This window comes from Polistes canadensis, unplaced genomic scaffold (genome assembly GCF_001313835.1).
Source record: "Polistes canadensis isolate GaletaPanama2010 unplaced genomic scaffold, ASM131383v1 scaffold_75, whole genome shotgun sequence".
In the NCBI taxonomy this organism is placed as follows: domain Eukaryota; kingdom Metazoa; phylum Arthropoda; class Insecta; order Hymenoptera; family Vespidae; genus Polistes; species Polistes canadensis.
In genome coordinates, this window is record NW_014569622.1 from 550,489 (window position 1) to 576,647 (window position 26,159).

The window sequence follows — 26,159 nt, forward strand, 5'->3', positions numbered from 1 at the left end:
AATCCAGTAGAAAATGAATTATTGTCAGTAGTTCATCATGGGCGAATTGATCATGGAATGGATTAATTAGTTTGTATTGAAATAATGGGAAAAAAAAAAAACATTTAATGTACGGGTATGGATGAAGAATTGTGCGCATGAAAATAATTCGAATTCCAATTGAGTTGTGTCAAAGTTTGCGGTCTTAGAATATCAAGATTTGAGAACAATTTCGCAACTGGTCTAAGGATTAAGTAAATTAGGTTTTTTTTTTTGTTTCTTAATAGAAATTGACTGCTTTAATAGTATTTTGAATTTGATAGGATAGGTAAAGAGGAGTATGTTGACGTATAAGGTTTTCTCGTTTCTCTTGTAGGTGGTATACCTATGATTAATAGAACTAAATGAAGTCTTTGATGCGGTGTGGTTCGATGTCCAAGCTTTAAGGAGAAATGATATTTATTAAGGGTAGACTTTGTATGTGTATGTGTATATGTATCGAAAAGAGAACTCTCTCTCTCTCTCTCTCTCTCTCTCTCTCTTTCTCTTTTTTTTCAAGAGGTAACTCTGGTTGCTTTGTTCTTGCAAAGTTCGCGAAAACCCGCATAAATATCTGTAACGAGAGAACGCTTTCGTTAAAGGGTAAAGATTTTCCTTGATGATGATGATGGCTTAATTAACGAAATTCACGATTCCCGAAGGTCGTAAAAAGAAGAAAAAGAAGAAGAAGAAGAAGAAGTAGAAAATAAAAGAAAAGAAATGAAAGGATGATAAAAGGGGGATGATAATTCATGAAAGAATATATTTAATTCAGTACGTTCGGTAAATAAATATCTTAAGAGATCGCGAGAGAGATTAGTTATGAAAAGATCGTCTTTTGGTGGATGATCTCGGACTGTTGATGGAATCGTCGAGATATATATTATAAGGAAATAATTCTTCGCTAATATTACGCATATCCGGTTGTGATAGTAGTGGTTGTAAATAATAGTAATAGTAATCCTATTAGTAGTAGTAGTAGTAGTAGCTATACCTACATAGATTGCTTTCTTCGTTTGTCCTTGCTCTTACACCGGTGCAAATTACCGGAGCTTTTTATCCTTTGAGGAAGCAGCAGCAGTAGCACGAGTAGAAGCAGAATCAGAAGCAGCAGTAACAGCAATGACAGCATCTCGCGTCCTGGTGGTGTCCTGCCGCCTTTGCGATTAAATCAGGCCTGATCTCTTCTTCTTTCTCTCTTTCTCTTGATTTTTTTCATATCTCTCTCTCTTTCTTTCTTTTTCTCGTTCGTTCGTTCGTAGATTTCTTCTTTCTTCCTCTCCCTAGGTTCTTTTGCTTCTCTCCCGCCTCTCTTTTCGATTTGCTTTCTAATTCTTTCTTTCTCTATCTCCCCTATCTATCTATCTATCTATCTATCTATCTTTCTTTCTTCCTTTCTTTCTTTCTATCCATCTTTCTCCGTTCAGTCTGTTTCGACGAGCGTGCGCGTCTCGTCCTGTGCAGTTTTCTCCATGGAAGAGAGTAGGAGGATGAGGAGGAGGAGGAGGAGGAGGAGGAGGTACGGGAAAAGGGTGAAAAAGGAATGGGGGAAAGAAAGAGGAAAAGGAATAGGAGGAGGACGAGGATACGAAAGAAGAAGGAGGAGGATAGGGAGTTCTGTTGGAAGAGTAGGAACAGGAGGAGCACAGGAGGCGGAGGTGGAGCTGGAGGTGGTGGATGTAGAAGAAGAGGAGGAGGAGGAGGAGGAGTAGAGTAGTAGGAGAGAGGACCATCAGGATCCCGATCAGTTTACCGGCATCTCTCAGTCTGTACGGTCACGTTCGGTACGCGTGCCGCATTCCTCCAATCACGTGTGTTCGTTTACCATGAGCAACAATACATTTTTACCTTCGCCAATTTGATTAATGTGATAAATAATACTCGTCAATAGTAATCGTCGTTATTGTTCTTATTTTATCTTCTTATTCTTATTCTTATTCTTATTTTTATTTTTTTATTCTTATTCTTCTTTTTGTTATCGTCACGAAGAAACGTCGTTGTTTCACAAGAAAGGCCAATCAAGGAGATGTTCAAATTATTTACGTGGGAAAATATACGAGGTTTGTTTCCAATCATTCATTTTCTTACTTTTTATTTTTTATCTTTTCTTTTTTCCTTGCTTTCCTTTGCTTCGCTTTGCTTTTTTTTTTTTTACCTTTACCTTTACCTTTGTCTGCTCATTTGTTTAGTTTATTTTAATTATTTCGATTTTTATTCTCTCTCTCTCTCTCTCTCTCTCTCTCTCTCCCCCCCCTTCCTCTCGCGAGCGTTGACATTTCTCTCGTTGAATTTTACCCTCCTCGTTATTTCGAATTTTACGCTAGAAATTTCTTCCTTCTCTTTCTCTTTCTCTTTTCTTTTTTTTTTATGTTTTTCTTGTTTTCATTTTTCTTTTTGTTCCTTCTCTTTTTCTTTTAATTTTTTATGTTTTATTTTTCTTCCTTGTCTTTTTCTTTCTTTCTCTCTCTCTCTCTCTCTCCCTGTTGGTATCCCTTGCGTTATGAAAAATTATAATTACGATCGTTATGATGGGCGAATGGATGGGGGGTTGTAAAGGGGTTGGATAGAAAAAGAAGGGAGAAGAACGGGCAAGAGAATTTTTACAATTCCAGAGAAAAATTGAGAGGGAGATCAAGAGTGAGGCAGATAGAGAGAGAGAGAGAGAAATTCGTACTTTGCATTTTCTATGCGATCGTGAATAGCATGGGAGAAGGAAGAATGCCAATGCTTTATACTTTTCAGGATTATATCGTGCGTTTTATTATACAGAAAATCAGACTTATCTTTGAGTAAGAGCAGTACAGTTAGATATTTCTTCTTCATCTTTTTATTTTTACTTTCTCTCTCTCTCTCTCTCTCTCTCTCTCTCTCTTTCTTTCTATCTCTCTCCTCATTCTTCCTGTTACAACAGATACATGAGTATATATCGTTAATGAAAATTTTTTTTTACTCTTACTTTTCTACTTTTTTTTCTTTTGAGAAGTGAAAAGAGGTGGAGGAGGAGGAAAAGTAGAAAAAGTGGTAGACATTTGCAATTGTGTATCATTAAAAATATGCGAGACGAGAAACTAACTTTATCGTCGATATCGATGTACATATTAGTTTTTCAAGTAGCCATGAAAAGAAACAAGGATAAAATAAAACACACACACACGCGCGCGCGCGCGCACACACGAGCGCGCGTTGTAACAAGATAAGAAATAAAGGAAGTTGAAAAAAAAAAAAAAAAAAAGTAAAAAAGGAAGGAAGAGGAAAGATTTAAAAAAAATAATAAAAATAAAACTAAAAAAATAAAAGAAGAAGAAGAATAATACAAGAAAAAGATATATGATATTATACGTTAACCGAGGGGGAAGGGGGTTTAATGGGGGTGACTGGGGTTGGAAGTAAGGTGGTAGTAAAGGGATGGGTAGGGGGTTTGGTACGTCGTACATACAAGCGAAGCGCGCATAATATTCCTAAGAATATTAAATTTCGTTTTTGTGTTGCCAGGAATAAAAGTTCTCTCTTTTTCGTCAAGGAGAGGCAGCATAATTGATGGGGATAGAATTAATAATCGGGAGGATTGAGAGAGAGAGAGAGAGAGAGAGAGAGAGAGAGAGAGAGAGAGAGAAAGAGAGAGAGAAAGAGAAAGGGAAAACAACTTTGAAAAGTTTTTTTCAAATCGAGAAACGATAGATGCAACGCGTATAATTACGGAAGAGTATGCTCCCCTCCCCCTTTCTCTCTGTTTGTTTCTTTCTCTTTCTCTCTTTCTCGACTACTTGTAAGATTCAAGGGGCGAAGTAACATCGTTTTTTCCTCTTTTTTTTTTACTTCTCTCTTTCTCTCTCTCTCTCTCCCTTTCTCTTGCTTTCTCTCGTTTTCCGATCTTTTTTCTTTTTTTTTTTTTTTTTTTTTTTAACAAGATATCTATTGCGCTTTTCATCAGGCGCAGGACGATATTAAAGTTTCGAAAAAATAAGATAAGGGTGGTCTTACGTTTAAGTTTGAATCGTCGAAAGAAAATAGTTTCGAAATTTTCAAGATTTCCCATTTCGTGTTTTATTGTATAATCCATTCTTCTTCTTTTTTTTTTCTTTTTTAAGGGTTGGGGAAGAGAGGTACGTACCACAGTCTGTTTCGCGTACACGCGTGAACGCAAAGGAAAAATATTATCAGTTTTTGATTAATTGTAAAGTTGGAGCACTTTAAATGAAAGATAATTTGATAAATATATGACCATTCCCCAATTGGTATCGATAAAAATGGAAAAAAGAACAAAAAAAAAGAAAGAAAGAAACGAAATTACTGAATCCTCCGAATCAAATCTCTACGTGTATAGAAGGGAAATATTACATGTAAAATGTATCCTATACGTCTCTCTTTTTTTCTACCTGTATACGAGAGTATCTTTTTTCATTCATTCATTCATTCATTTCGAACGAAATGGTCAAAGACAACGGACCGCCAGTGATAGTTCATAAATTTGGTTATTAGTTCGAATAAAAAGAAAAAAGATATATATATAGAGTGATACACAAATAAAAAGAAAAAGAGAAAGAGAAAGAGAATGAGAATGAGAATGAGAGAAACAAAAAAACAATGCAATATCACAGCGTGCTGGATATCATATCGTATACACGCCCATACAACCTGGCTATTTTATATTTCACACCATATTAACGTTACAACAAGTTGCTCGGTTTTTATTTCTTTTTTTTTCTTTTACCATTCACTTTTTTTTCTCTTTGTTTTTCTTTGTTTATTAATATATCTTCATAACAATATTACAGTCTCTCTCGAGAGAGAGAGATTGAACAACTTGCTTAAACTGGACATAACGTAAAACCACGATAGTATTATTAATACTATTAAGTATTATCATTATTATTATTATATACTATTAATAGTAGTAGTAGTAATGGGAATAGTTGTATCTTGAATATTCTTACGAAACGTCATTATAATCCGTACGATTCGACGTTATTGCATTTGTGTATTTTCTATAACATTATGCATTATGGTAGGACCGAGCCAGAGAATGGGGCTCGGTGGGGGTGTTGGAAACGGGTCGGTGTTCACAGGCGCGAGCGAGACGACATATAAAAATAGAATTAACCCGCTTTCCTGGCGCCGGTTTCTCCTTTGTAATGCGTGCTCATTGTTAAGCCATAATTTTAAACGTCGCGCACCGCGCGAACGTTGTTGCATACTGTGGATGCACATTGCTTCAAAAACCTCTGTCCCCCTCTCTTTCCCTCCTCCTTCTACTCCTCCCGCACCACGACTCCTACCCGCCAACCTGATACGCAACGGGAGCATAAATAAAAAGTAAATAAAATATTTGTTAGTATAAAAAACACTCTTTTTACTCTTTATTTCTCTGTTTTCCTTTTTCTTTTATTTTTATTTTTTTTTTGTTTTTATTTTTGTTTTTGTTTCATTTTATTTTTACCGCGACGACCAATCTTTTTTTATTCCTTTTTCTTTTTTTAAACTTCCTCCCATTCGTTCATTCTCTCTCTCTCTCTTTCTTTGTGTTTTTCAATATGTTTTTGTGCGTGTATTTTTATTTTATTATTATTATAATATGTGTATTAAAAAAATAAAATATATCTCGAGAACGGATACAACGACGGAAACGATATTAACGATGCGAAGTAGAAAAATAAAGGGAAAGGAAAGAAATAATGTTAAAAATAATAATGGAACGATTCTAAGGGGATCGATAAACGAGATTAAAAATATCTTGTCATTGTTCGAATTATTTTATTTCATTTATTATTATATTATTATATATTAAGAGGAAATGTATATCCACTGTCCTTCCAATTTGTCTTTTCATTTATCCGTATCCAATCTATGAATAAATTCATATATAAAATTTCCTTATATAATTTATATCGACAGTTAGATCAAAATTTACGATTTTACACGTAATTTAATGTTCCTTACACAAACAAAATTAGAATTTTTCTATTAAACCCGTACCCTCCCTTTCTCTCTCCTTGTTATATTGCTCAATTCGATATTGATAAATAAAAATAGACGAATAATAATAATAAGAAGAAGAATATGGTTTGAAAAAAAAGAAAAAACAAAAGAATAAAAAGTAGAGGAAAGAAAAAGGGAGTAATATGAGTTGGGAAAACAAAATAAAAGAAGAAAAAAAGGGGAAATCTTTGCTCGGAGAGAAAACGAGTGTCTCTCATCGTTTGATTCTCTTCGATGAACGATAAAGATATTGAACCAAGTCTTAGGTAGAACAAAAAAAAAGAAAAAAAAAAAAAAAACAATAAGTTCTTATTCGATAAATTGGGCTCTTCAATTTTGTACGTTCGTTCGTTCATTCGTTCAGAGAGTAGATTTTATAATACCCCCTCAGTTTGGTGGTGCACTGCTGCTGCTGCTGGGACGTCTTTATCCTTTTCCCATCTGACAGACAATAATTAAATGCTCTGCACGCGGCTGGCTCATGCGCGTATACTTACTACTACTACTACTATACAACTACTATTCCTATATATTTCATACGTCATAGACACGCGTCCTACCTCTACTTACGGAGAGGGGGAGGTGAAGGGGGAAAGGGGTGGTAAACTTCCTCCTTTCTCCTCTTTCCTCTGTATGCTGCTGCTGCTGCTGCTGCTGCTGTTTCGCGTATCTTAATTTACCACTTTTCTTCCTTCAATGATCATCGGCTTTAAGAAAGAAAACCAAAAAACATCCAAAAAATTATATTATAAAATAGGATACTTGGGGAGAAAAAAAAATATATATATATATATGTATATAGAAGATTAGATGATCGTGTGATTTTCTATACGTTTATTATATTGATCATTGATTTATAAAATCATTTCTATTGTATTTATATCTTTTGTCGTTCGAACGTTGTATGAATATATTTTCAGTTATGCATTATCCCCTCTTCTCTCCTCCTTCAACGAGCTATTCTTTGTTTCAATAACAAAAATATAAAATTATGTTATGATGGGGAGAGGAAGAATGAGATTATTTTTTAAATGAAATATCCGTTAATTTGAAAAGTATTTTTAAATACTGCACTCACGTGTATTTTTGTTGTCCCAAATGCGTATTAAATTTATTCTTTAATTTACTACTTTTTGCATGAGCGACTATCGGCTAAAAGGAAATGTAAACAATTAAATTTCAAAAGACAAACAAACAAACAGACAGAGAAAGAGAAAACATTTCTTTCTACGATAAATTTCTAAACTTGTTAATTGATTTTAAAATACAATGTCTAATTGTAAGTTACATTGTTTTTATATTTTTCAGTTTATATTTTTCGTTCATAGAATAAACTGTCACCGTTTGGTAGGAAAAATTTTCGAAGCTCTGTATAAATATGTATATATATGTATATGTAACAATTCGTTGAGAGATTTAGACACACTAACACGTTAACGTTAGGTAAAAGGAAGGACGCGGCGTGCGTTCCGTAAGAACGATGTAATCCTTCTATGTTTCTCCTTCCCGAGACGTAGAAATGCGCTGAGAATGCACATTAAGGGAATGCACTACTTCGGTACTTAAATCGGGCGTTTCGTATTTGTCACGTTGAACGGTGATATGGATTAAGGATATCTTTCAAGGATAACTCCTCTCGAGATAAAGAATTATTCAAAAGTTACTCCTCCTTTTTTTCTATTTTTTATTTTTTTTACTATCTTCCCTTTTTAAATTTTGTATAATGACACGCCATGAGTTTTGCTTTTTTCTTCTTATGGAGATTTTTCTCATAGGGCGTTATAATATTCGTTTGCCTATTCTTGTGTTGACTCATGTCGCATAGTCAACGAATTTGATCGACCGTTTTAAAAAGAGAGTCGAACTTTATGTATATATCATAAGTTATATTTCCTAGTGTCGATCATCTCTCAGTACTCTTTCCTACCACCCTTCCTCCCTTCTTCCTTTATACCCATTTTCCTCTTCTTCTCCTCCTCCCTTTCCCTTATTTTCCTCGGATAACTTTTCCGTAGCATTATACGATCTTCTTTAGCGTACTTTAATATAAGAAACGTCTACCTACTTCTCGGTCGACAGTGAATTTTTTGAAACGTCGAACGACGCGCGTACGTAGTACGTGTATCAGCATTTATAAAGTACATGTAAATATCTATAAGTGTATCTGTGTATTTTTATATCACCATATATTGTGAATTTTATATACATACGTGGAGATTTATTTTATTCTTTTTCTTCTTTTGCAATAAGAACGAATGTAAGACGAAAATTTTTATTATCGTTACGATTAAAATGTATTCTCGGTTGAAAGAATTTTTTACTATTTGTTTTTTTCTCTCTCTTCTTTCTTTCTTCAAGCAAAAAATGATTGTACATTCCGCGAAGTGTCTTCGGAATTTCAACATGCGTAATACCGAAGAGTTTATCAATTATTCTAAATGCTTTTTATCCGCAAAAGCTAAAAATGGATAAATCAAATCGCAGCTTATCCGAAATGTTGAAAAGCTTTTTCTTTTTTTTTTTTAAATCCACGTCAAAGAGAATGAACGGACACACGCATATATATTTGTACAGATATGTATTAGTGGTATGCACGTATTTTCTCGGCAGAAAATACGTTATCGTATTACGACGATTTAACGATGTAGTTTAAAAGGGAATACTTAGTCGTATATATTATTACTACGTTTTATGTAACATTTATTTTTCATCATTATTAACAATGGGGGTATGTGTGCAGTATATGCGTAAAGGTACTACGCGTATTTAATGCGCGTGTGTACACACGTGCGCATATTTATGCATGTGTTATTTGCACATTTGTATGTATTTAGAATGTTTTAAAGTGTTCAATCAAATCGATGAAAATATTTGGAACGTCAATTTATTTATGATTTTCGATGATAGTCTATTTAATTGTTTTATTTTCTTTTTTTTGTTTCTTTTATTTTTTTTTTTTAATTAAGGCAGGAAAAACAAAATACATATAGAAGTAAAGTATAAAAATTGGGTTAGGATAATTTAGCTTAGATAAATGTAATTCTCATTGATTGTCATTGAGATAAAACCGTACCCCTTTATATTTTACTTTACTCAAACTTAATTCGATAAAAGTACATTTGGGATAAAAATAAAACAGTAAGTAGTGATGGAAAGCCGAGAAACACGGAGAACGGATACGGGTTTATCAAGAATCGATATTCCAAGAAATCGAAGATAATTCGTTACATTTATCATGGGCCACAGGTAGATTTTTAGTTAACAAATAAACAAAATTCTACACATTTAAATATAAATATATAATTATGTACTTGATATATATTTTGAGACGATCAGATAAATCGGTAATTAGAATATATAATATTTAAGATAAACCCTTAATTATATATATAGATATAAAAAAAAAAAAAGAAATAGTAATATTATTATTTAAATTTATCATCATCATAAATAGATAATATTATTCGATTTGAAGTAATTCGAATTTTGATAAAATGAAATCAATCCTAGCTTCGAAGGGAAAAATCAATATTTATATGAATATTTTACCCACTTAATCTTTTACTCATACCTCCTTAGAAAATACTTTAAATGTCATCCCGCCCTTCGGTTTCGTATCTTGTGATAGATCACTTTTTTAAAAATGATCACAAATTCTTGTGATTCAAGATCGCGGATTATCAAAAAAATAATAATATTTACTTAACGTCGGTGATAATTTGAAGATAAAAACCCCATATCGTGTTTTGTTGTTGGCGTTGAAAAAAATTAATATTTTTTTTTTCTTTTTTTCGTTTCTTCTTCTTCTTATTCCGTTTGCTTTTTGTATTTATATCAAAATGAAATGAACTTTTTATCTTATTTCTTCAACGTCCTCGATGACGAATATGAATCGTTTAGTCAATAATACGAAAACGTTGTTTTATTATTAAAACGCGTGTAGTTTATCAAAACTGTTTTTTTTTCTTTTGGTTTTTTTCCATTCACTTTGTTCCAATTCGCTACTCTCCGACACTCTAATGAGCTGTTAATTTCTTTTTCAGTCAGTCAGTTTCTCTCTTCCCCTTTCTCTCTCTCTCTCTCTCTCTCTTAATGTGTATGGTGGTCCTCTTCTATACCAACACCCTTTTCCCCCATCTATTGAACGAAGTTAGATTGCCTTGCGGTTTTTCACTACGAGTATACGAGTATAGTATCGCTAATCCGTATGTTTTATCCCGTGTGTGTTTCTAAGCTTCGTAGTAGGTTCAAATTAAAATTCTCCGGCTATTTCCATCTCATTCACCTTTTTCCCTACCATTTTTCTCGTACCCTTCTCCTTTCCCTATTTTTTCTATTATATATTTTTATTTTTTAGAGGTTCTTTTTCATTTCATTTCATTTTTTTTTTCTCTTTCTCCTCATTTCGTATCTCTCACGTATTCGTTGATAATGTTTATGGGTGTGAGAGGTGGGAGTTGGTAAAAATAAATCATATTTTTCACGTATATCGTACATATACCTATTACAATGGTAAATGTGTTTGTGTATATTTTTTTTCTTTTTCATTTTTTATTTTTATTTTCTTTTTTGGAGGAAGAAAGGGAGGAAGGGGAGGTTTAATGCACACTCGTCGAACGTGTATACGAATTTGATTAAAAAGCATCGATGAGTATTTTAAATTTGTAAACGAAATACGCAATAAACGATCCCCCACACGTATCACTCACTCATTCATTCATTCATTCATTCACTCACTTACTCGGTCACTCATCATCATCATCATCATCATCATCGTCGTCGTCATCATGAAGTTTCTAGTAGCACTTTATATACGCGTGTAGTATATATGTATGTATGTGTGTGTGTGTATGTGTGCATATGTGGGTGGTATAGGAGTAGCAAATCCTGCTCGATGTTAATAAATTTTTTATCAGAACCGAACAGGCCGAACAATAAACAGTTGCAATTATAGCTAGCGTTATTATTTAATATTATTGTTACAACTACAAGTGGCACGATAATAGGATTTTTGTTATTGTTAAAATCTTATCGCGTATCTCAATTGTTATTTTTCTTTTCTATTTTCTTTTTTTTTTTTTTACGTCAAAAGCATTATTCATAAGCAGATTTTTCAGGGTGTTCTTTTAAGGTAGTCAAGGGATTTGATCTATCGTCGTAAATTCATGTTTAATTCGATTTAGTATCTCGAACGTTGTTATAGTATCGAATAAATAATGGACAAATAGATTTTCCTATATGTGAAATAAATTGTATTCGCTTACTATCTCTTTTTATCCTTCCGAGTATTATGTGAGGTAGATCGTCGTCGATCATGAACCTTCGAACATTTTTTTTAAGATCATGCTCCCCGACCGTCTAACAACACCTTTTCGAGTTATTTTTCTTGCTTGAAGAAGAAAATGCGTTATTTTTCGCATCTATCTTTTTATTCCTCGCACATATACACGCTCACACGTACACACATGCTTTTTTTTCTCTTCTTTTTTCACTACGTCGTTTGAGATAATCGAAATAAATCGACGAATATTTCGAATTTTTTGGATAATATTCCCATGTACGTGCGCACACACGTAAACGCGTACGTGTACTTTATTATTTGTTGTTTTCTTCATTAATCAATAGCCATAAATTTTTAATTTACTTCATTCCAAGATAAAATCGTAAATATGATAAAAGCTTTTGTTAAAACTGATTCTAATATCGTCTCCGCATTTTCCTCTTTTTTTCTTTTTCTTTTTTTGCTGCTATTTTACTTTTCGTCTTACTGGGAAAATTCATTAGCAAACATTAACATACGTTACGGATCGAATATTCGTAAATTTTTGATACGCTTTAATCTCGTTATATATTTCGATAATCTCGACACGTATATTTGTAATTACTGCCCCGACTTATGTTAAATTCAATCGTATTGCGTGAACGAAAAATCCGTAAGAAGACGCGAATAACTAATTTTCAAATGCATTTTCTTTTTTTTTTATCCTCCCGTCCGAGGTTTAGTATTCAATTTGTTTTAAGTAATACATTTGTTGTTTTATACTTTTCTTTTTTTGTAATTATCATTTTTTTTATCCACGCGGGCAAAAAAATGCATTGAAACATTAAATTTGATTCGATGAGCGTCGAATTCGAAGACACGTTATTGTAAATATTTGATAAAGGAAACACACTAATGTATTTTCTCGCGTGAAAAGTTTCAATTTGTCGACGTATAATATGAGGGGGAACGATATAATAATTTGGATAGCTTTCTAAAGGGAATAACGGAAGGGGAGAGAGAGAGAGGGAGAGAGAGAGAGAGAGAGAGAGAGAGAGAGAGAGAGAGAGAAAGGTTTTGTCGTCGTCTCCTTGCCGAGAAGTTCTTCGCGTCTAAAAAACTTGAGGATTTATTCATTAGACCAGGAACGCCGTGTTACCATCATACTCGCGTTACATACATTTTCGTGAGATATGAATGCTAGCCTAGCTTCCCACAACCTCGTGAACAAATAATTCCACCCATGAAAACATTTTTCTAGTACATTAAAGAGTTGGAATGTGCGTTGGATATCAAAGAAAAAATACATGCAACATACAGATGATACTGTTCTGTCCTTCTTCTTATAATTTTCTACAGTGAGTATCGCTTAAAATCATACATTATTACGTTTATTTAAGTTTTGCTCGAAAATTATCGTTATAATGTATTTAAAATAATTTCTATTTGATATTTTATTAGATAAATATATTTTGTAATTCAAAATCATAACACTGGGTAAGAATATGTATGTATTTTAATTTAAATCATTTTCAATATTAGTAAAATATACATTATAGAGTGTTCAACAATAGTTTAAATGATTGTTAATTCATTGAAAGAAATTATTAAGATATATTTTATCATTACGTTTAGGTATTTTTAATACTATGTAATATTCTATTAATATTAAGGATTGATTAAATTAAAATACATTTGTTTTAATATTCCTGCTAAATGATGATTAAGAATTGGAAAATTTTCATATGATAAAATATATCAGATCCAAATCATTTCGAACATGCTGATTAAATAGTTTTCTAGCAAAAATTTAATAAACGTAAGGATATATGATTTTCAATTACATTCACGATATATTATCGAAATAAAGTATCATCAATTATCTCTTTCTTTTTTTAATTATATTTTTATTCATATTCTGTTTTTCTAATTTAAAATAATAAATTGTGAATGTAATCGTAACGATTACGAATAAAGGGTGTAGTAGGTATTAACGAAAGTGGAATGATGGTATTTAATATATATTTTCAATAGTTACATATATGTATGCGTGAACACGTATGTATCGAAAAGAAGATTAAATACTAATCGATAATTATATTTTCTTTCTTCTTTTTACGTTCTTTTCATTTGACACTTTTTATTGATTTATGGAATCGAAATATTGGATGAAAATTAAATGGAATTCTATTGTTACATATAAATGAATAATAAAATGAACGATTTCACCGATAACAACTTATTTAAAGAATTCAGAATTTTTAGAATACATATTGCTCATACATAATACACTCGGGGTAGAAAATAAACGGGACAGGTACTAAAAATGCTTATCGATGAAAAATTATCAAAATCTTATTTTAGTATATCGAGTTTCCAATGTAAAAGTAATCTAACAATAAGTCATTTTAATTCCTGTTCATTTTTACTTTTGTTTCAGACTGTATGTAGAGAGTATTAGAGAGAGACGGAGAAAGTATTGTGAATGACATTAATGAAAATGAGATTTTCCTTTATCACGAACGAATGATCAACGTCAAGTATTTCTATTACTTTTTAAAAAATATTTTTTAATTTAATTTTCTTTTATTTCATTTTTTATTACACCGCGTTCAATATATTATTAATTATCATTTTTGCAAAAGAGTAGGTACGCGTGTGTATACGAAAATAATGATATGCTAAATTCTGAATTTCGCTTGTCATCGTTTCGTGATAAAAACAAAATAGGAAAAAAATGAAAAATAATAAAAGAGAGAGAGAGAGAGAGAGAGAGAGTAAAAAGAAAGAAAATAGGTATAAAAAAGAAAATGCATTTTACTTTAGAGATAAGTTTTTGACCATCCCAGTAGAAAGTAGAGAGAAAGTAGAGAGAAAGAGAGAGAATCTCACATGGCCGAAGAAAACGAGATAAGCTTTAATAAAACCCTTCTCATTTTTGAGATTAAAGATGCTTCTTGAATATAAACCTCGGCGTTCTTTCCCTTTTACCTTCACTCGCGACGTAATACCGATCATTTAAAGGATAAAAGGGTTAACACGTTATGCCGTACCGCAATGAGCAACAAAGAGAATAATTATCTTTTGTCTATCCCATTTCAAAAATTATAAGGAAACAAAAATTTTACTTAAAAAGTAAAAAGTTGCAATTAATTGTATTATAATAATAATAACAAAAATAATAATGATGTCAAGAAAAGTATTCTTCGATATATTTAATGTATATAATTATTGGCAGATTTATTCTTCTTCAAATTAATACTTCATTCATTCTTAAATATTATTTAAGATAAATTATATTAAGTATAAAACAAAATTTCGAAGAAGCTGTTGATTTTTTATAATAATTGAAACATGTTTTTTTTTTCTTACCTCGATGTCGTACGATATATCAAATTTATGTTATATTTTTTTTCTTTCTTTTTTTTTTTTTTTTTTTAAATTCAATTAGAATATATATTTTTGTATATTTAAATATATTGAAAAATAATTGAAGGTAATTGAAATGTATGTGTCGGATCAATGAATGGTGACGATTATGAGGATGAATTTAAAGGTACTTTAAGGATACAATAACTTTTCCTTTCTCGCAACATAGTCTTTTCATAGACGATTAAGAGGAATTTAACATCGGCGAGCTAAAGTATCGCGTACCTTCTTATTTAATCCTCTCATATTAAGCTGACTAAAGGAACCAAGACTAAATTTAAAGTTTACCAAAGACTGAGTTATATTTCATCGTCGTATCAATCCTTTAACGTTCTCGCATTATTCTTGTTCGTTCGACAAGTTCTACGATATATATATATATACAGGGTATCGTTTAAGATTTTTCATATATAACGAATTTAATATATTATTCCATATGCACGAAAATAAAAATCACTAAAAAAGAAAACCCTTCACAAAAGAGCTTGAATTTTTTCATTTAAATTATAAACGTTTACCTACATTTTTTCTCAGCAATACGAGATTCTGTCCTAAAAATTTCCAATCGATTATGTTCAACCTTTTCTCTTACGCTTATTTATAAAGTTTATTATTTCTGAAACAATTTAACGAATACCCATCGATATCGATTTTTGTTATATGCTATCGATCAAATTGCTGAAACATATTTTCTAACCATGAATAAGCGAAAAAACATTCGTTAAACATGTGATTTGTCCGACAGAAATACTTGGATTCCAGTTAAAAGGATCATAAAACGCAAATTTCCTGTCAAAAGATAGAGTACAAACATCGTTCGATGTTTTTTGAATGTGCATTCGCAATTACGCGAAACAGATTCGTTTTCATTCCTACAACGGGTATCATCAGAGTTCCTCATTCGTATTGCCGAATCGTCACTTTGTACAAGAAATAAAATAACCGATTTACATTCGGTCCCATAAATTTCAAATAAATCCTATAAATAACTTATTATATTTATTCAAACATTTTTCTTCTCTTATTTTCATGCATAGAATATGTTGACACCGTTTGACCAGAAATATCACGGACACTCCGTATATACGCAGGCAGACATATATATAATACATATATAGATACAGTATTTCTTTATTCACATAATCGATTATTCCTCCTCGATCGCAACTCTTCCTGTTTTTATCAAACACTTTTAATTTCACACTTTTCTTTCTCTCTCTCTCTCTCTCTCTCTCTCTCTCTCTCTCTCTCTCTCTCNTCGCAACTCTTCCTGTTTTTATCAAACACTTTTAATTTCACACTTTTCTTTCTCTCTCTCTCTCTCTCTCTCTCTCTCTCTCTCTCTCTCTCTCTTTCTTTCTTTCTTTCTTTCTTTCTTTTTTTCTTTCTGTCATACTCATTGGTGCTGGCCGAAGGCGGTGAAATGTTTCATTTTCTAGCTAAAATATATGTCATAGTATTGGTACTCATATACGTATAGATATATCGATATATCGATACATGTACGTATCGTATATTGATACACACATATCGAGTGGATTTAATGTGTACGACATTTATATGAAAAATATGAGACAGGAAAAGATAGATATAGGGAGACACGTGACTTTCGATGGCATGGTTGGCACCAGACTGGGTGGCTGGTTGGTTGGTTGGTTGGTTGGTTACTGTTACTACTGATACTGATTCTGATGGTACTGATGCTAACCGTTTATTTCCACCATTCGAAAATCGTTTAATAGATAGGATACGTAATACGTATTACAGATATATATACATCTCATTTTTATATATGCATATACGTATTATACGAACGTTCATTTTCACGTCAATTTTACGTATATTAAACACACTACTACTTTTAGCAGTTTTACTTCTGTTACTACTGATACTGTTACTATAATTATTATTATACTACGTAGTAATGCTAGTAGTACTTTGTAACATTTTCCACGTATTACGAATTCAACGAATTAACGATTATTGTTTGAGTTTGAGATTTCAGTTTATAGGTAGGTGGATCTTCACGAGTTTAATTGGCGGTAATAATAAAGAAAAAGTGATATATATATATATATATATACATACATACATACATACATATGTACGCGTGTGTATATATATTTAGACGGATTTAATGAAAGTAGGATATATCAACACAATGAATTGTTTGGAGTTAACAAATAGTTCACATTCCCGACTCGCAAGAGGCTCTTAATCGAACCCTAATCGAGATAAGATCTATTTGTCTTTTTCTTTCTATCTGTGAGTGAGGGAATGACCGAGCGAGAGAAAAGAAGAAGGATAGGAAAGGCAAGGAAAGGATTGGCGAATGTGTGTTGTTTTCGGATAGAAATATCGAGGATTTTTTGTCAATGTCAGAAAGTATTTGGATTTATGATAGTAGCGTGTATAGCTCACGTTGGCTTCGATTTTCAAGAAGATACCTTTACTTAGAGTAACTGCCTTCGTAAGATAGCGAAGAAAAGAATAAGAAGAAGTAGTAGAAGTAAAAGTAGTAGTAGAAGTAGTAGTAGAAGAAGAAGGAAGAAAGGAACGCAAGAGTCAGGAAGTACAAGTCCGTGTTTTTTTCACGGACCCCGACGTAAATACTTTAGATTTAGAAACTTGCACCGGCTATATATATACCCGATATATATATACATAGAAATATGTGCATGTGTGTATAAGTATATATATATACGTAAGCTTTGAGTTACTTACAGTAGGAAGGAAGAAAAACGTAGAATGAGAGAGAAAGAGATATAAAGAAATGAAAAGAAGGAAATGGATCCTCCATATTTTTGTTCTTTCTTCTTCTTCTTCTGCTTCTTCCCTTTCTTAATATTTCTCTTTTTTTTTTTTTTTTTTTTTTGACTTTAATATATATTTATTTTTTCTGTTCCTCCTTCCTCCTTCCACCTCCTCCCCTACCACCACCATTTTTCTATTTTCTCCGAGAGATCTTTCCGCATTCGTTTCGAATTCGTATCTTAAGAACAAAGTCGAAGTCTTCGTTCGTTCGTTCGTTCCTTCTCCGAGATTTTTCTGTGATCGGAGATAGATAGATAGATAGATAGGAAGAAAGAAAGAAAGAAAGAAATAGAAGAAAAATAATAGAGGTAGGAAGAAAGAGAAAGATAGAAAAAGAGATAGAACAAAAAAATAAATATATATATATATATATATATAATAGAAGAAAGCTCGGTTTTTAACGGAAATATTCTAGATATGTACGTATTCTCGTCTCCTTCCCCCTTCTTCTCAATTTTTTCCTTAATCTGTCTATTTTGGTATATGTATATACGTATGTATGTACATTTGTATGTGCGTGTGTGTTTTTGAAAACGTGTATTGGATGAAATCACGAAAAAGGTGAGAAAGAAAAAGAAGATTCAAGAGGAAGTAGAAAATTAGTGGTTTTCCTCCGACAATAGAAGCACTTCTAATCTCACAAGTTCGAGAATATATCGACGATTTTCACTTTTACTCTCTCTCTCTCTCTCTCTCTCTCTCTCTCACACGCTCTCTAGCTTTCTCTAGTTTTCTTTCATAATTTCTTCGTTTCTTTCTCTTATTCTCATACCTTTGAATTCGAAAAACAAGTCATTGGTGGGACCGTAAGAAGGATAGAGAAGTACCTACGGACAAACGAGTCGAGTAAAATTCTTTCTTTTACTTCCTTTTCCTTTTTTCCTTCTTCTTCTTTTTCTTTTTATTCTCTATCTCTGTCCCTTTCTTTCTCTTTAATCTGAACACCTTAAAAATCTCGGAAATTCGAGAATGCAGAGTGAATCGTATATCTAGTTTGCACTTGGAATATTTTTCTCTCTTTCTTCTTCCTTATCAAAGAAAAAGTAGGAAATACGTTAATTCTCTCTCTCATTTTCTCTATAATTTTAAATTACACGTTTATATAGGATACACCATATATATATTTTTTATTAGTTAGTTAAATTTAATATTTATTTCTGAAATATTTATTAATATTCATCAGATACGAAACTTTTTTTTTTCTCTAAATAATTATATCTGGCGTGGTATTAATAATTACGACCCATATTTTTATGTTAATTTAATTTAAATTAAACGTTAATATATTATTACGTTGTCGTTTTATTTAAGTATAAATAATATCATATAATTGCAACAAGAGAGGTTGTAAAAACGGTTTTGAAACAATCTGTTTGAAGAATAATCATTGAAGTATAACTCATTCTTTCTAAGTATCATATAAATACAATGAATTACATACACAGTTTGAGTACTATTTAATTTATAATTGAATACATTCAAATACGTGGAAATAAAAGAAAAGAAATAATGTAGTGGATTGATTGAAAACACATGTTAATAATCTCACCATTTTTCCTCAGTAAGATCGAAGTAAAAAGTAAGTGAAAGAATGAAAAGAGAGAGAAACAAAAAAAGAAAAAGAAAAAGAAAAGAAAAGAAAAGGTAGACTTTACTTACTCACGGATCGATAGGAGAAAATAATGTTTTTCGAGTAACAAAGCTGATAGTTGTGTGGAGTAACCCGTGGAACCATTCGAGGGGGTAACTTTCGCCCACTAATGTCTACTATCTCGGTCCACTAATTAGAGAATCTACGTGTTGGAGTATAAGGAGTAACCCATATATGTAGTCAGAAACATACCCATACAGAGATACACACATATATGTGTGTATAGAATGTCTCCTCCTTTCGTTTCGTAACTTTACACGTCTACTCTACGAGAATTTTGGGTTTCCTACGTGGTATCGGGTAATGGATAATGGTCGCTCTTTGCGGATCGTATCGTCCATATATACACATAGACATATACATATATATATATATATATATATATATATATATATATATAATAGGTATATATACATAAATGATACATATATAAATATATATATGCATGTATTTCAAAAGAATGTCCGTTCGAGTGGGTACCTTATCGGATTTATTAATCTTTCCAGCTAGTAAAATCGTCCAGCCCTGTTTTAAATCATTGGCCGGATATGTCAGGTGAAGGGTTACGCGGTGGTTCGACGAGGAAAGGAAAAAGGAGAACGTTTCGACGTGCCTTCCTATTTTTCATTTTCTTCTTCATAGTAGTAGTAGTAGTAATAGTACTAGTAATACTGACGAGAAAGTGGAAGAGAAAAACGGGGAGGGAGAGAAGAAGAAATACTATTACATCCTACGCGTATTCTTCCACCTTCACCACCATCACCATCACCACCACCATCTCACCTCACCTCAATGGTTACTAAACCCAATGGGAGATTTAAATGTAAGTTATTTCTCGCGGACTTGACTCGACTACTACACTCGATTCGTTTTGACAAAGTGCCGCGTGTTTTATTTTAAATACGTTTTTCTCTTCATCCCGTGAATTAAATTCCAAAGTCTACGGTAATTCCATCGCGATTTAGCCCCCTACCAGTTAAAAACTCTTCTTCTGACCCCATCCACATTTTAACTCATCCCTCCCCTTGCTGTCTTTCTATCTCCTATCTACTCTCTCGTAAACCACAACCCCTCCCATTTCATTTTCCACGTTCTCCTACGAAAGAAACGTATAATATATACAACTTTTGTTTTATTTTTTATTTTTTGTTTTTCCTTCTTTCTTTCTTTCATTCTTCGTTTCATTCTTCGTTGTTTACTGTTCCTGTTGTTGTTTGTTGTTGTTGGTTGTTGTTTGTTATTGGAGATGGAAGGAATCGATGCTTTTGTTCTTACCCACAAGTACGAAATTGAAATGAATTTTCTCGCATTATCTTAATCGCGGGTAAAATAAATCTCTGCTGCACGAAATCCTCAGTTGTACATATATATACACAGAATGTACATATGCATATACATACATACATATATGCACCATCTACCCACGAGACTACTTTTCCCTAAGCTTGTCAAAACAGTTCGGAGTTAATGCGCACACGGAGAGTTGTATGCTCTTTATTTTTTATTTCTTATCATTGTTTTCGTTTTCTCTTTCTCTCTTGGGATAGAAGAAATGAGATGAAAGAAAACGAGAGGGTGAGAGAGAGAGGGCGAGAATGACAGAAAGAAAGAAATTGTCTCGCTTCAGTTAATTATTTTTTATGAAACAAAACGAAAAGGAATAAAAGATAGAAAACAAAGGATGCATAATCATATCTAGAAAATGACATTCATTCAAAGCGTGCAAAGCGTTATTCACGATCGTTAATGTACACTAATTCGTCGTTCTATCCCGTGTTTCTCTAATAGCTATACCTATGTTTATTTGTATGTATTTCATGTATCTCTATCTATCTCTATCTACATATACATATTTACATACACATATATATATACATACATAGATAGCACGTATTTGTGTGTTGGTGCTCGATCACACTCGCGACAGCCGGTACAGTCATCGTTCCACGCCCACGCATGGTAATTTCAAATTTCAACGTTCCTGACACTTTCAAATAGCATTCGCAAAAAACTCTCTTCCCCCTCCCCTATCCCTATGTATACATATATATATTTTTTTTCCTCTCTTTGTACCTCTCTGTTTCTCTCTCTCTCTCTCTCTCTCTTTCTCTTTATTTCCTTCCCTGTTTCATTTTATATATGTATTTCTATTTTTCTCTATTTTACCGAATGCAACATTTTTGCCGAACCCATTTTATTTTACATGCCCAGTCTTGTTTCTCGTTGTCCATCCAATGATGAGCGACGGAGAGGAAAATGTTTCTGATCGTAACGTCACTTTTTTATTTTCTTTTCATTCGTCGTTGATACGTGATGACTTTTAGTATTTCTCCTTTTCTATCTTACTTTCTCTTTTTTTGTTTATACCTCTTTATGTATAAAATTAAAGAGAGAGAGAGAGAGAGAGAAAGAGAGAAAAGGAAGTTAAAAAGAGCTAGAATTTGATAAAAAAGGCAAATAATTAGCGATTCGTTTATTTTTATTAACCATATACGTTATTTAATCAAAGGAAAATGTTTGAATATGGATAATGTTTTATGGTTTTATATTTTTTTGTTTGTTTGTTTGTTTTTGTTTGTTTTTTACAAAGCTTCGTATTTTCAGACTAATCGATTCAATCGTTCCGTTCTATAAGAAGAAAAATTGATGGGAAAATATATTGTAAAATGATTAAGTGTTGAATCATAATGATTTCAAATTATTTCTGTGGTTATTTTTTTATTTTTTATTTTTTTAAAGATCATTTTCTCTCGATAATAATTTTTCTTCATATTAATGTTTGAATAAATATATTGAGGTCGACGAAAAAAAATTCTCATTTTTTTTTTTTTTTTTTTTTTTTTTTTTTTTTTTTTCTTTTTATTCCAAGCGAAATGATGCGAACGCAAAAAAAAAATATAATATATATATTCCCTGATGTGTGTTGTTTTAATTAAAATTTTGCGTAATTATGCGTATTAATACATATAACCATAAAACTTGCCATGTTACACATTTTCCACCTGTTCTCAAATTATAATAATACACGTAGAGAAATATCTTTTGTTATAAATATGTTTGTGTGTGATGCCAAAATTCGATATGAGACACTTGTAACAGATTATTCTGTCCGATAAGTTAAACAAAATAATATGTAATAATTAGTTGCATCTTCTCCCCCCTGCCATCCCTCTCTCTCACCCTTCATATTACTCGTCAACTTAATCATAATTTTATTTTTATAATTTCTTTTGTTTAAAGTTTCCAATTGGAATATGTATATAATATTATATATTACTCATAATTAGAGTAAAAGGTGAGAAGCATATACTTACAGTAGTATTAAAAAAGTTCTTCAGATCTCTCATGCATAAAATGAAATTTTTCGTTAAAGATATTAATGTAACAATTTCTTTTGCACAGATTGAAGGAATATTCGTATTTGTACGTGTCCCGTGTCTTTATGTGTATTTTTGCATGGATGTGCGTAGAAAAAAAGTGAACACGTAGACACACGTACGTGTGTATGTGTTTGTCTGTCTGTCTCTGGCTCTGTCTTTCTCTTTCTTTCTATGTGTGTGTGTGTGTGTGTAAATCGCGACAAGCTGCGAGATTAATGTTAGCGAATCTTTCGAAAAGTTGCTTTATATCGATCAAAACTCGTATGCTCTTTCGTGATAAATTCGTCTTCTTGTTTAATGACGACAGATCGAAAGCTCTTTGGGTAACTGTCGAGCGAATATATTTTCACTTGTTGAAAGGGAAACGTTAAAAAGGGGAAGGAAGAAAGATCTTCAATGAAAAATAACTATTTCTCCCCGCGCATATATTAAAATAATAGAAATTATTTTACGACGAAAAAAATATATATATATAATATTCACACATTATATAGGTTGTGTAACAAATATCTTTTTTTAACCGATTCAATATTTTCCAAGTAGATCTATAAATTATTTTATGGTGAAAAAGAAAATATATATACATTCACCATTTAGGAGGAATTACAAATTCGTTTAGTATAGTTCCGAAAGTTCTTAGAGATGTGTTCCAATATCATTTCTATATCAATTCAAAACTTCTCGATAATTATTAGAAAAAAAGAGGCCAATAATTGATATTTCAAATATCTTAAGAATTTTTTCGGAGCAAAACCAACCCCCATATTAGAATATTAAATCTGTTTGAAGAATGAACCAGCAACAACGGGAACGGGTACCCTTTCTCTTTCTCTCTCAACTATCCACGTATTTCAAATACGAATTCATGTGTAATGGCTGCTCGAATGGTTCTTGCGCGTTACCGGAAACAGTGGAAAAAAGTTGGGCCGAATAATGGGGTAGGAATTCAGTTTCAGTTAACGGAGGGCGGCGGCCAGGATTGTTAGAGCCAGAGTCGGAAGAAGTGGATGAAATTCACAAGGGGAAGGAAGAAATATCTCACGCTGGATTTCACTGCTATTTTATTCTGTCGGATCCTGTATATACCACTATCACTACCACCACCAAACATTACCATCGTTACTATTGCACATTGGTATACGTACTAAGGGACAAAGAGTATGATAAGGAGTTTAAGAAGTAGACGTAAACATTTTCGATAAACTAAAGAAAGAATACAAGATTTCATGTATTTTCCAATGTCGAGCTTGAAACATTTACTCGAGAAAGAAAGAAAGAAAGAAAGAGAGAGAGAGAGAGAGAATAATAATACATCATTAATCTTCTTCTTTTTACCGAATTTTCTTATTTTTTTATAATAAAACGTGAAATGCAACCTTAATGGACACAAGAAGTAATAAGATTTAAGAGAGGAGAGGAGTTAGTGTATTTTCTTTAAGACTTTAGTATTTATAACTTTCAATTAAGAGGTAGCAGCGTAAAAAATTAGTTTACTCGAAATTTCAAACGTCTTCTTTTTTCTAGCAAGAGAGGATAAAAAAAAAAAAGAAATAAATAAATAAGCAAGAAAGAGTAAAACCCTCTCTCTCTCTCTCTCTCTCTCTCTCTCTCTCTCTCTCTCTCTCTCTCTCTCTCGATTTATCTATCTATCTTTCTCATTTTCACAAAAGTGACTTAATAAGCATAATTCAAAATAAGTGTCTAATCGTTATGGTTCGAGGCCCCCTGTATCTTCTACGTGGTGTTCTACGTTCCGCGGAATTGATAACATAAATATTGCGCGAGACAGTGGCCATAATTTATCGCCATTGTAATGACCCTTAATGTTCATGAGTAGTTCGGCTACAAAGCCCTCATAACTCTTACGCGGAGCAAACGTTGCTAATTTTCTTGCGCGACCGTCGTTGCTTAGGCTGCTTTTACCGTTTCTCTTCTTCTCTTCTTCCCATGCCTTGCCTTGGCACAACTTAAACTCGATTGCTCTTTCTCTCTCTCTCTCTCTCTCTTACACACACATACACACACACACACACACACACTTTCTCTCTTTCTCTCTTTCTCATTTTCTTTCGTTCCTTCTTTTTCCAGAAAAACGTAAATTACATCCCGAAAAAAGTGTAATCATCCTCTCCGTTCTCTTATCTCATGCCGACGGCATTGCCCTTTCCCCACCCCAACCCTCCTCTTTCGAGCATTTCAAGGACGTTGGATGATCGACGCTCATTTTCCAATTCTAATCCCACTCACTCTTTTCTACGTCGTATTTTTATTTCACATAGAACGCGCGATTATTCTATTAATCTCTTTGAGTGTCTTCTTTTATAGTACTTAAATAATATAAGTCAAGGTTTTTTTTATGTAGTCAGAAACCGAGGTTGTTAGTGTAAAGGTTCCCTACGCAAGTAGTAGAAAATAAACATTTATTCTGTGTGATCAGACAGTGCAAGTAGTACAAGACAGGTATCTATACTATATGATCAGACAATTTAAATGATACAAGTCAGATATTCGTATACGGTCAGAAATTTGTGTGTTTTTTTTTTTATTTTATTTTTAATTTGTAAATTAGCGTTAATGTATTAGATATTTGATAGTCGTGATTTATTTTTCTTTTCATTTTAATTTATTTTCTTCTTACGTCTCTCGCGTGTAATTAGTTTTAAATTTGATTTATTTTTTAGTTTTTTCTTTTGTTTTGTTTTTTAATTCCTTTAATCAAAAAGAAAATTCATTATAACGTATGATTTTACTGGTCAAAGTAATCATCTTCCTTTTTACGTTGATTTGAAATTTTATTATGTTATTATTTTAATATTACTGTTTTAAACAACAACAAAAATATGAAATTACACTTATACTCGTATAATTATACTTATTGTAATATGTACGTAATTGAAATTTTTCTTCGTTTTTTTTTTTATTTCTTTTTGGTAAGTTAAGTTATAGAGAGAGAGATAAAGAGAGAGAGAGTTGAAGTTAAATACTTTTAAAAGAGGTCAAAAGAGTAAATTAACGCATGGCTCCCTATGAACGCATATCGCAGTTGTTGTATTCAGTAATTATTACAGAAATCTATTGAATTTTCAATCAGAACATAATAATCAGATTTCATCGATCCAAATTGTTCGCTAACAATAATCCTCCATCTGTTTATCCTTTATTTTATTGCTGTTTATTTGTATATATATATGCTTATGGTATGTATACGTATATGTATACGTATATGTGTATGTATATATGTATATAAATGAACATTTGCTTATAATAATTTATATCCTTATTTTCAATCGGTTCAACTGTTTAATCAGCTTTACATGTAATTCCAGGAAAAGAGAGGGAGAGGGAGAGGGAGAGAGAGAGAGAGAGAGAGAGAGAGGGAGAGAGAGAGAGAGAGAGAGAGAGAGAGAGAGAAAGAAAATATTTTCAATATAATCGATCTTTAATCCGTGGTTTATTCACCACAAAAATTGCTGTATATTTATTGCCACCACCTCCCTCTAATAATAATAAAATAATAATATAATAATAAACGTTTATTCCTGAGCAGATAGGAAGAGGAAGAAGAAAAAATAAAAATGATGTAATCAATCAAATGCAATTAATAAAGCAGATTTAATATAGGATATATATA

The 26,159-nt window shown here is 32.1% G+C and overlaps 1 protein-coding gene across 3 annotated transcripts in view; it reads left to right on the top strand.

Annotated features, from left to right (window-relative positions):
* Window positions 1-1,762: 1,762 nt before the first annotated feature.
* LOC106786533 (lachesin-like) overlaps window positions 1,763-26,159 on the top strand; it is a 55,101-nt gene continuing 30,704 nt past the window's right edge. For 2 of the 3 annotated variants that reach the window (XM_014748020.1, XM_014748018.1), the window contains exon 1: window positions 24,880-24,988. The gene's annotated coding sequence lies outside the window, so the exon portion shown is untranslated. Of the gene's footprint in view, window positions 2,079-24,879; window positions 24,989-26,159 lie in introns of those variants that run through there. The other variant, XM_014748019.1, reaches the window with a different exon arrangement.